The sequence below is a fragment of the Musa acuminata genome, chromosome BXJ2-4, assembly GCF_036884655.1.
Source record: "Musa acuminata AAA Group cultivar baxijiao chromosome BXJ2-4, Cavendish_Baxijiao_AAA, whole genome shotgun sequence".
Taxonomy (NCBI): Eukaryota; Viridiplantae; Streptophyta; class Magnoliopsida; order Zingiberales; family Musaceae; genus Musa; species Musa acuminata.
This window is the reverse complement of record NC_088341.1, coordinates 10174368-10187324: the sequence shown is the minus strand read 5'-3', so window position 1 is coordinate 10187324 and position 12957 is coordinate 10174368. Positions and strand designations below refer to the sequence as shown.

The 12957-nt window shown below is 33.6% G+C and overlaps 1 pseudogene; it reads left to right on the top strand.

The window, feature by feature from the left end:
* The first annotated feature begins 339 nt into the window (after positions 1-339).
* On the top strand, positions 340-12662 carry LOC135609002 (CSC1-like protein At3g21620; annotated as a pseudogene).
* The last annotated feature ends 295 nt before the right edge of the window (positions 12663-12957 follow it).

Here is a 12957-nt window from a genome sequence, read left to right as displayed (position 1 = left end):
TCATCTATACTGTTTGTGTGAGAAATTTTTAGCTGTTCATGGTTTAAAATTTGAGATTGTGATATTAAAAATTTAGAATTTTATTTCATGTTCTAATAGATAAGTAGTTAAGCATTTAAGTGTTAACAATATAACTTTGATATTTAATCTTGTGTTTCATTGTGATATTACATGTTCTAAATTGTTAAATCAATTGGTTTTAAATTTTAGTTAAAAAATAAAAAAATTGAAATCAAATTAAATTAAAAAAATCTTTTTGACTTGTTTATTCTGCAATGCATTATCCTCTTTGATGCATCCAAATTATACATGTCTTCAGGGAACTTGCAGGAGGTAGTTATGGCTACATTCACTGACATAGGAGTCGCAGCAGCCATGAACATATTAAGTGCCTTAGGATTCCTCATGGCATTTGCTCTATTAAGGCTGCAGCCAATAAACGGCAGAGTTTACTTCACCAAGTGGTATCTTAACGGTGAAAGAAGCAGCAGAACCCACTCAGGAACATTCATCCATAAGTTCATCAATTTAAATCCGAGGTCGTACTTGAGATTTCTGGAATGGATGCCAGCTGCCCTTAAAATGTCTGAACTTGAATTGATAGAGCATGCAGGACTTGATTCAGCTGTTTTCTTGAGGATATACTTGATCGGGTATTCTATACTTGATTCAATTACTTTTTCATTTAGCATGTTTCTTTTGAGGTGTATTAAATCCTATACCATCAAGGAGACTTCATTTTTCTTTATTATGTGCTTGCATAAAGTAATTTACTCTTTCCTTTTTCTAAAGAAGATATGTTTTTGTATTTTGAGAACAATCTTTCTCCTGATGAAGTTTCTAACTAATAGGCTTGCATCTTTGTAGGGTGATGACACTTCCCTATAGAGATTAAAATCTTTGATCAGGATTTACTGAAATCAAATTTTGGGTTATCTATTTTACCATTATTTGCTTTTTCTTCTTAATAATTTAGGAAACTAAATTAGAAATATTGAAGATGCTTTTGGGTGATAAATTAGGACATTTATTCAAATGAAAATAAATTAAAATGGTTCCACATAATAATTTAATATTAATGATGTATATGTCAACTCTATTTTGTTTCTCTTTGAATGAACTTTTACTTCTAAGGCCTCGTAAACCTCTTATATCGCTATACTTTAGACTTTGGCACCTCGGAATGTCTTCAACCTTAAATAACTTTCCTACAAAGAAATCCGAGTAATGGAATTTTAAAATGATTTACGACTGCAATATTGCTCCATTTTATCTTTCGCTTGTTCTTCGATAACATGACCAATGGTCCAACGTGGCAATATCTTGGATAGGGTTTGTATGAGTTGTGTCCAGTTCATGTTTGCTTGTTTCTACCTGCAACATTTCCATCCTTATATGTTATCCTAGTTTTTCTTTGGCTTGTTATGGGTTCCTCTTGATTGATAAATGATCCTTACTCAGATGCTTTCTTTCTTTTTTCCAAATGAAAAGATGATGCCAGTTTATGATAACACTATGATATTAAAGGATCAACAATTCACATTTATTGCTTTTCTAAATTTCAATACTTTTTGTATATTCTGATAGTTGTTTTGTGTCATTTCTTTGTGGTGCTCATCTATTTTTTTCCCCCTCTTTTACAGGCTTAAAATTTTTATTCCCATCACTATCCTGGCATTCTTTGTTCTTGTACCTGTCAACTGGACAAATAGCACTCTGAAAAATTTAAACAGCATTCAGTACAGTAACATAGACCATCTCTCCATATCAAATGTTCCTGCAGGGTCACAGAGGTAAGCAAGTAGAATTTTGTCAGTGAGCGAATTACTAGTTAAATTCAGTTTCTGTATTACTGATTTCTAAATTATTTGATGAACATGTTTGGTAGTGGAATATTTCTTTAGTTTTTGCATGCATTTGTCAAGGCAAATTACAATAAACCAGCCATGGTGTCAGATTTATAAACAAGTGCCCCAAACTTGGAGAATGATTAACATGCAAAACACAGCATTATTATTAAAAAAAATTATTTTTTTAAATCATAGTTCGTCTTATCGATCCGTATTGGTGTGTTGATTAGCCATCGGTATAGTATGTATCGAACAGTACTAACGTACCAACACATGGTACGGTGGGGTATACCAATAAATCGGTATGTACTATCAGAATATCAATACTAATCTCCTATTGGACCGGTATGTCATGGTACGACGAACCTTATTTTAAATTAGATGTGGGTTTTGATAGTATGGTGATGGTGGAAGCATAGGACTTCTTCAAACTTATGCTAGTTTATGTGGCATCGGAGACAATTTATACCACCCAAAGATGTATGTATTAATCACTTTGTGTGACAAAGGATATGGATAAACTTGCTGGCCAGATGTTTGCACTTTGCAGATTTTAATGGTTCGGGAGCTTTGCCAAATTTCACATCAAACATTTGGAATTAAATTCTGTAATTTCATTTTTGCGGTTTCTATCATAAATACAACCCCCTTTATTCTGTTTTCCAACCTATTACTCTTTGATTTGTTTTCACTGGTCAAAGCAGTCACATTTCTTCCCTCTTTTTTTACTTTTATTCTGTCGAATGATGATGTTTATTACTTGTATAATGTATGCTTATTTTCATTACAGGTTTTGGGTCCATTTGGTTATGGCATATGTCTTTACCTTTTGGTCATGTTATGTGTTGCTTAAGGAGTACAAAATTGTTATGGCAATGAGGTTACAATTTCTTGCATCAGTCGAACGCCGTCCTGATCAGTTCACCGTAAGCTCCTCTGAGACATTTGTAAATTGTTATTAGCATAAATTGTCCCAATTTACAATTGAGAATCTTTTGTGAAGTTCGAAATAAAAAAAATATATTACTTTAACTCCAGATATCATAGTTTCAATCGTAAATGAGAATTACTCTTCTGGTGCTTAAACTAGATTTTCATTGTTTACTTATATTGTCTTCATTCTATTTTATATTGCTGCTACAAATCGATGTTTGACTGAGCACAAACAATGATGGAAAACCTTATTTGTATCATTCACTGAATAGGATGATTACCAATTTATCATCACTGATGCAATAGTTAATTATAAAAATACATAGTTAATGGGGGCTTGCAAACTTGAGTTTTCTCTTTGTTGTATTATAATACTACTAAGATCTAGATCATTTACTTTTTATCACATTGTTGTTTATATTCAATCATCTAACTTTTCAAGTACATTTTACTGCATAATGTGTACCAAGAAATTGATTGCTAATTTTCTTTAGATTTTATGGCACTTATCATTGGATTTCAATGGGACGGTATACCTTCACTGTCCTTATCTTTAATTTTGATTAATCTGATTTGAGAGTTCAAATAATCTGAGTCTCGGTTAATTGTTTAGCTTGTCTACCCTCGAGTTGGTTAGATCAAATTTATTAGTCCAATTTTTTTGGTAATCTTGTTCATATTTTTATTTCAATATCAGATAAGCAGAAATGTATTTTGTTAGTAAAATTTTGTCAAACTACTGTAATTTTTGGAATATTTTTTTGATTTTTTTTTTTGAAAATGCGTACAAGTTTATTTTTCTCAAGGTGAACCTTGAGAAAAATACGTATCAGTCAATACCGTGATATACCGCTCGATACGGGTAATACGTATCGGTCCGATAGGAGATCAATATGGGCGGTACATATTGATCTATCGATATACTCCATCGTGCCATATGTCAGTGCATTGGTATGTACCATACCAATGACCGGTCGGTACACTGATACAGATTAGTAAGATTGCACCCACAAGATTGTTAACATTTCACAAATAATAACTGCCAACTATGGCAGATTTTATTCATCCATTCAACTGCTCATCATTAGACACTAAAATATTGACTTATGTGACATAGGATTCACTGATACACTAAAAAATTCTGGACAGATTTAGATATAATATTTCATATTCCTCATATGGTAATGACTGATCTTTTGCAGTAGTACCTCAAGCCTGAAAGCCCAGAGTTAGCTTCAACGAGTGCTTTATGGGTTTGTGCTACTGTCTAATTATGTTGTTCTTTTAGATAACATCTTTTGCATGGTAAAGCACTGTAAATACATGAGGAATGTATGTGTAGTAGTACATACTTGACCCATGTACAGGCATGTGAAAGTATCATTTGTTAATAGTTTTTGAACATCAAATGAAACTAAAGAAAACTTAAAATGAGATTTGAGTGTGGTGAGTGACGTAGCCCAAGGTTTGACTTACCGGTCCGAGCCGGTGTGCCTGTCGGCACGTGCTGCTCTATATCGGTGTATGGAAACATGGTACCCAGTGCGTATTGATGTTTCGATGAAGAAGAAAAAGAGCCCTAATATGCTTTTTTTTAATGCTCAAATGGATTGGGGCCCACCATTTTTTGTTTGTTTTTTATTATTTTAATGCAGACCGCCCAAAACGGGATGGTTCACATATCGGTTCACACTCAGACTAGTACGTACCACCAAAACCATATGGTTTTGGGTGGTACAACAATCCCTGACGTAGCCTTTTTCTCATGTTTGAAAAGTAACTCATTCTTCATTTTAACTCCTTTCAGGTCCTAGTTCGAAATGTGCCACCTGATCCAGATGAGTCAGTTAGCGAGCTTGTTGAACATTTTTTCCTTGACAATCATCCTGATCATTACTTAACCCATCAGGTATTTATTCTGTCACTGATTCCTTTAAGTTATATGGATGCGCACTAGGATAGTTTCATCATGAACCTATTGAATACATTTCAGCTTGAAATCATTGTTTGCTTGCTTTAACTTATGGTTCTGCCATTTGTTAGCAGAAGCCTTGGTGTATAACTCTATAAGCATGCATGATTCATATAGTTGGATATTATGACCAATTTTGGTGCCTCTTTCTGTCAGTCATGTTGCCTGATTTGTGTGTATATTTTTAAGTGTCACTCCTTCAGCATCCAAAATTTTCTTAAAAATCTTTTTTATGCATACTGTGTAGGTTGTGTACAATGCAAACAAAATTGCTAAGCTGGTTAATGAGAGGGAACATATGGAGAATTGGCGTGACTTCTATCAACTGAAATATGATCGCAATCCGTCTAAAAGACCTACTATAAAGGTGCTTTGGCAGATAATGACATTATATTTTCTTTTGAATTTTTTATTCATTTATGTTTGATTTTATTCTTCTTTTATTTATGCTAAGACTGACTAGTGCTTGGTCTTTAACAGACTGGTTTTTGGGGATTGTATGGTCACAAGGTGGATGCAATTGATTTTTATGTATCAAAGATTGATAAGCTCTCTAAAGAAGTAAGTGATACTATATAGGTTGTTCTGTCTGATGGGTTAAGCTTCGGTAACTTAATAATGTATTTATTTCACTCAAGAAATTTTCCTTATATTAAGTTAATGAAAATCTCAATGCATAAGTTTGAAATTTCTTGCATCTTTGTCTCCTTAAATGATTTATTTCCACACTAAGATATGTTAATGGAAAATTATCCAAATTCAACATTTAAATCATCAGGAAATTGTCTATCCATATGCCATAGACATTTATTCTTCACTATTCTATGGTTGTAGAATATATTGAATATTACTACTCATCATCATCATTTCATTGTTTTTTGTACTTTGCTACATGATAACTGTGTTTAGTAATTGGCATTGTGTCTACAAACCTTACCACAATTAACTGTAGGTGAGATGTTGATGCTTTATTGATATTACATTTGTAAGATTTATTGATATTACATTTATAAGATGTGAAAATATGGGAGATAACAAATAGAGCCTATCTCATGTACAAATTTGATAGAAAAGGACCTTCCAATTAATGCCTCTATTTTTTTTTCTTATATAAACCATCTTTCATTGTCACATCCCAGCAGATTGGGAAGATGAGACTAGATTAAGTAGCAATCCCATTCATCCATTTGCAAGTAACCTTGTGATACACCTGCAGAAACATAGACTGATTGATCCAAAAACTTAAACATAGTCTAGTAGTAGTAGGGACTAGGGAAATTAATATACCATCATCTGTATTTTCATGCTGAATTATTTCATGCATACAGGAGGCATTAGTGGATCGTTAGATCTGTTTCATACATTTATTTCATTAACTCTAATGTTTCATCTAACTTGGAGTTGGATTTTACTTCACCTTTTTAGCCAGGTTTTTAGTACTGGTTCGTATCAGTGTACCGAGCTCTGCTTGGTACTGTAAATACTGGTATGTACCATTGGTACACCACGTATATCGATTGTACATCCTAAAACCTTAAAATTACCTTTACTTACCATGCTAGGGCGTACCGATCGGTATACCTCGATAACGATTGAAATCTAGGATAGTACCAGTCAGTACACCTCGGTACCGGTCGATATGCCTCAATACCGGTCAAAGTACTAGTACCGCCCAATAGAGGGCGGTGTGTGTACCGGTATCCTCTCGGACCGGTACGATCGCTCATATTGGGCAGTGCACATCGAAATTGAGAACCTTGCTTTTTAGCTTGCTATTACACAAACAACAAAATCATCCTTTTTGTTTGACACTAAATTTGGTTTCCTATTTTCTGGTCGAATACAATTTCAGGAAGCCACAAAGCAGGAGAATATAAAAACGAACCCTAAGCATATCATGCCAGCTGCATTTGTTTCCTTTCGAACACGATGGGGGGCTGCTGTTTGTGCACAAACACAGCAGACTAGAAATCCCACATTGTGGTTGACTGAGTGGGCTCCAGAACCTCGTGATATATATTGGCAGAACCTATCAATTTCATTCGTCTCCATTACAATTAGAAAGTTGATTGTAGCAGTGGCCTTCTTCTTTCTGACCTTTTTCTTTATGATTCCAATTACATTCGTACAATCACTTGCAAATATTGAAGGAATCGAGAAGGTGGCTCCATTTTTAAAGCCCTTAATTGAAGTGTGAGTATACTTTATTGTTTATCTTTGAAGTTCGATAATAGTTTTTGTTTGGTTTCTATTGTTGTTTGAGTTTGTTTATTTTTCGTTCGTTTCAAGCATCTATTGTATAACTTTCTCATATATCCAGATTTTTGTTATAGCTACTAGAAGATGACAACAATTTTAAAGAATCTTGCCTTTTAATGTCCTAAAGCTCAAGAATTAATTATTCAACTTAGCAAACTTACAAAATTGCTCATACTCTTGAAACACAGAAATAATTCATTTTCACCCTCCAAATATATATATGTATGCACACATGAAATAACCACATTTGAAGATCTAAGAAGTATATATGAGTGGCTTTAGTTTTCTTAGTAGTATATGTGATACTTGCTTCTTTACAGAGGTATAAATGAGACTTCTAATATCTAAGTGTACAGGCGCACATGCAATTTTATCCACAAATTTTTAGTAATAAAAGAACAAAGTTTTATATGTTTTAATTCCTTAAATAGAAGTTGTTGGTTTATTTCTTTAAAAAAAGGATAAAAACTCACAGGTTTGTCAAATATCTCAATGTTTGACAGAAAATGTGAATTTCATTATATCTAAAATACAAGTCTATGTGAAACCTCTTTTTCTAAGAAAAAGGTGGTAACCAAGTAGTCCAACTCTGAAATATAAAAGAAAACCTAGTTCTTAGTTGCTGATCATAATCTGTGAATAAAAAATATGCAGTTCAAAAATGTAGTAAATTCTAGAAATTTCAGTTGATGGCAATTATCTTCTTTAAGTATAAAAAGAGTTGTTCATTTATATAGGAAATCTTATAGTAAAAGATGTTAATGTTATGTCAGAAACTTATAGGAAAAGTCAACAATTCATAGGATTCATTAGGCCATAACCATGAACTTCCAGGATTTAACTGTATTCGTTGTATTTTAGTTTGCACTCCTTTACATTTAATACTTGTTGATCGTTTTCTTATTGCTTCCTAGTTGCTTCTATGAAAATATGTTTATGGACTCTACTGCATAAATGTTAGATTTTGCATTAGATAGGCTAGCTATAGGAAAAAAATCAAGAACTTTGAAATCAAAATTAGATCTATTACTACATTTCTAGTGATAGTATTTATCCCTACATGGATCTCTTTTTCCATCTAATAAAATGATGTATAATTACACAGACCTGTCATTAAGTCATTCATCCAAGGTTTTCTCCCCGGAATTATTCTGAAGATCTTTCTTATATTGCTGCCTATGATACTGATGCTTATGTCGAAGTTTGAAGGATTTGTATCATTGTCAGCCCTGCAGAGAAGATCTGCATCTAAATATTACATCTTCTTACTAGTCAATGTGTTTTTGGGGAGTATAATTGCTGGAACAGCTTTCGAGCAACTTAATAGTTTTATACACCAGTCAGCAAATGAGTATGTTCTCAACCTTCCTTTTTATTTGAAAGCCAACTCTCTAAAGTCTCTGCAGAGTTCAAACTTCTTTAACTTTATGCAGGTTTTTTGGATCATCAATAGCAATATATTAGATGTATGTGTTGTGACTGGCACACAAATGTACATAGAAGCCTACATCAACATGTTGGACTGAATCATCAACCATCTATAGTGATCTTGTTTACATTAACTTGCTACATATTTTGCATAAAGATAATAAACAATTAATTTAGTTTTGTATTATTAACAATGATATGCTTAACTCTCTCTCTCTCTCTCTCTCTCTCTCTCATATGTATGTGTCATTATCCTCCAATGGACAGACCATAAACACATTAGATTTGTGAATTAAAAGAGCCCAACCAAAGGGAGAAACACCAAATCAGGAATAAATTTGTTCACTTATACCTTATCCTGTCTGGCTTAAACTTTTAAGACAAATATGAACAGGCTTGGTTAGTCAGGCTGGTGGTTTGAACTTTGAAGTGCATTCAGGTTCAATTTGGGAGCTTTACTGCAATGCAAATATCAGTTTCATGCTGTATAAATTTGACAGAAATGTCCATGGTACTAAAGTTCTTAACAATGTGTTAGATCTTGGTCAGCTTGCTTGAGCTTCCAAACCAATCCTGAGTCAGTTTTGTGTTGAACATTAATTGCAGTATTTGTTAGCAGTTTGCTAGTATTGCTTTGCATTCTGCTGAACTATGTAATATTTTGGATGGCACTTATGCAGACTACTCCATGGGGAAGTCATGTGACAATGAATGGAACATAATTATGTTTTACACGTCATTTATTGGATTGAACGGACTTGGATGACTGATCTGTTAATGACATGTATCCTATATTCATTAAGCAGATCGTAAAATGTAGATTTGCTTAAATTAAAGACATTGATCTATGTTTTGCTTGGGTTCTTTGACATTTAATTTGATGATGAATGATAAGATGATAATCCTATTACCTAACTGACACTGATTGAGCCTTCTTCTAGGTGAATAAAATAACAAAAAAAAAACACTATCATGTGGTTGGAAGGCTATATACAGCTATAAGATTAGCCAATGCAGTAATGCTTTATGGATCAAAATGTTAGAAATTAGGAAACAACATTTTCAAAAGTTAGGTTAGTTGAATACAAGCGTTGAGATCAATGAGTAGTGTTATAAGGAAATCTTTTTGAAAGAATTACATTTGTGGCTGGCTATATGTTGTTCCACTCCTGTAGCATACAGAATCAAAGAAAGTCTGATTCACATGTGTCTGAAGGACTTCTAGGTAATATGACTGATAAACTTGGTAGTTTGTACAATTAAACCTTTTGATGGAGCCTCTAGGGTTTCCAGTGCTTAACATAATAGAAAACCTCAACACAAGGAACAAAGTTTATGTGCTAGTCTTTTATCAATGAAAGAATTTCATGGGTTCACGTTGTGACATGTCTGAAGCTGTAGCAGTTGCTATAGCTGGGAAGTATTTCATTTTGAAACATTGCTGTACCTATAGATTTCTCAGTTATATTGCCATTCTTCCCATTGTCATGAATAAAGCTATTAGAGGAAGTGCCACTCTGTTACATGTAGTGTCACTGCTTTGGAACTCTTTTGTGGTGTCTATCCAAAGGCTTATTAGATATCCAAAAGCTGTTAGAGGAAGTGCCATTCTGTAGGAATCTTTTGGAGTACTTATAATAGCATAGGACTTGTGTAGGAACCTTTTGAATACTTATAGCAGCATATTCGGCTTTTTATAGCTTGTTACTGTTCAGTATTTATGCAGAAATTATATTTCATATTCACCTTCTTTATCTTTGAGAATGGCCAGTCAATTAGTAATTATATTATATGTTATGCTGTGGTTTTTGGCTTGATTTCTGAGACCCTTTACTATGAATCATACTGTTAGATCTCATACGGTTGAGGTGCCTGAGACTAACTTGGTTAATGAAAAAGTCAACTCTAAAATCTTTTCATGCTGTCATAACTTCAAATCAGGTCTGGCTTGTAATGTTCTTCATTTTGGGACATTTTAATTCTTTGTATTTTCAATGCATTGAAATTAACTCTATTATACAGAATTCCGAAAACAATTGGAGTATCCATTCCAATGAAAGCAACTTTCTTCATTACTTATATCATGGTTGATGGTTGGGCTGGAATTGCTGGGGAGATTTTGAGATTGAAGCCTCTTATTTTCTTCTACTTCAAAAATCTTTTCTTGGTAAAGACGGAAAAGGACAGGGAAAAGGCCATGGATCCTGAAAGCATTAATTTTGCCACATCTGAACCTCAAATACAGCTGTATTTCTTACTTGGTCTTGTATATGCTGCAGTCACACCCTTCTTACTTCCTTTCATTCTGGTATTTTTCGCTCTGGCATATGTTGTTTTTCGCCATCAGGTGAGCAACTCCAAAATTGTTAATAATACATGCATTTATAATTGCAATTTTGCATTGACTAAATGAAACTTTTTTTGTTGATTTATGTTATATGCATGTCTCATTACTATGTTGTAGTTCACGATTGACTTAAGTCTTGTTATGATGGTCATTTTCTTAGAAAAAAAGTTTATTTTCTACAAATTCCAATGTAAACTATGGTAACTGATTCTGTGAACCATAAACTTGAGAAAGATTTTGAACTTTGAGCAGCGTCGTACCCATAGAGTTTTTTTCTTGCAACAAAGAATAAGCTGAAGCCTATACAAATTTTAACTCATTTAGTTAAGGAAATTAAATAGTTGCAAAAGATGCAAATATCAAAGTTCGCTTCAGCTACTAAATTAACAACCGACACCTGAATTACTCACCGAAAAAAAAAAAACATGTGCAGAAATTTTCAAGGTAAAATTATCTGACAGCTAAACCACCAGAAAATTGTAATTCATGATGATGATTTCATAAAAGAAATTCAACTTTTTGTTTTCTGAAAAACACATGTAATGGATGTTTCGGTTGCAATGATTCCTTTCAAGATGAAAATGAAACCAATTTTCATCTTGAGAACAGAACATGAAATTTTCCTTGTGAAATATGTAATCCATATTAGACTGAACCAGGTTGGTGAAAAAAGAACAGAAAAATAGATTGAACCAGGTTAAGACTTTGGAGTTGATGTGTTTTAGACACAATCTGGATAATAAGGCAATGACAAAGCTTCTAATGCCTATGACCTCTGCTTTAACAAAAAAAAATAATGGCTATGCAAAACACTAGTTTAGAACATGAACTGGAATGTCTCTGGAGTCCATTTCTAATTTTCACTCACAGTATAGCTTACTTGCTTATGCATGCAATCCGGTAGCTGTCATATGCAATAGTCAATCAATAATTTGTATCTTTGAACTCCAGTATCTGTTTTCTGATATGTACACTCTTGTCTTGATTAGATTATAAATGTGTACGACCAAAAATATGAGACTGCTGCAGCATTTTGGCCAGATGTCCATGGCCACATTATCACTGCTTTGGTCATATCCCAGCTGCTTCTACTTGGACTTTTAAGTACACAGCATGCTGCTAAGTCAACACCTTTGCTTATCCCCCTTCTGGTGTTGACCATTTGGTTTCATAGGTTCTGCAAGAATCGCTATGAACCTGCTTTTGTTAAATATCCACTTGAGGTAATTCTTTATTGCAAATCTTCATTTACTTGTAGTAGTTGAAAGTTGAAACAATGTTTTTTTTATTCTTCTTACTGTATTTTAATTTTTTTTATAATAAATGCAATTATTAGATTTCGGATATCAAGATTCGTAGTTATGATTATAGTAGAAACAGCTAGTCTATTGATAAAATTGAGAAATAGCTTCATACTTCCCAATTTAATGCAAAGTGACCTCTTCTTGTTGGTCAGCATGTTATCTGGACGTACAAGATGTCCTCTGCTTAATCTTTATAGATGTTCTTGAGTCGATAAAGGTTCTGCATTGTGCTATAGAAGTTTTTATACTATGATATTTCTGTCTAAGATTATCAATGAGGAAATCTTATTTTTCTGGATTCGATTTCCTTTTTATCAGGAAGCAACAATGAAAGATGCATTAGAACGTGAAAGGGAGCCTAACCTAGACTTGAAAGCATACTTACGGGATGCATATGCACACCCAGCCTTCAAAAAGAGGGAGGATGACGACAAGGCTGCAGGTGATGAAGCAGAACTTGAGACTATCTGGTGCTCACCAAGCACCAGTCATGCAAGGGGACACCAATCTCCAGCAAGTTCGCCTGCTCATGGCCACCGTCCCTACCTGATGCTGTCCAAGAACAGTGATAGCACACCATAGTACTGTGCAATCCTGTGATGGATTGCATGCCATGTAAATTAGTATTTTGCAAATGTAACAAATGAGCAGAAATTCCAGCCATCCATACGCATTGCATTGTGGTTGAAATGTTTGAATTCAAGTGCTGTAGGCTAAACTTGTATGCCATTAAACCTTATCTGTAGTCATGTGAACTAATCAATGAGAGATTATAGATCTTCTTTTATCTAATTTATCGTTGGTAATGATCATGTGAAATATAAAAAAAGAGGAGAAGATGAATCTATTTTTTTTTACGGATTA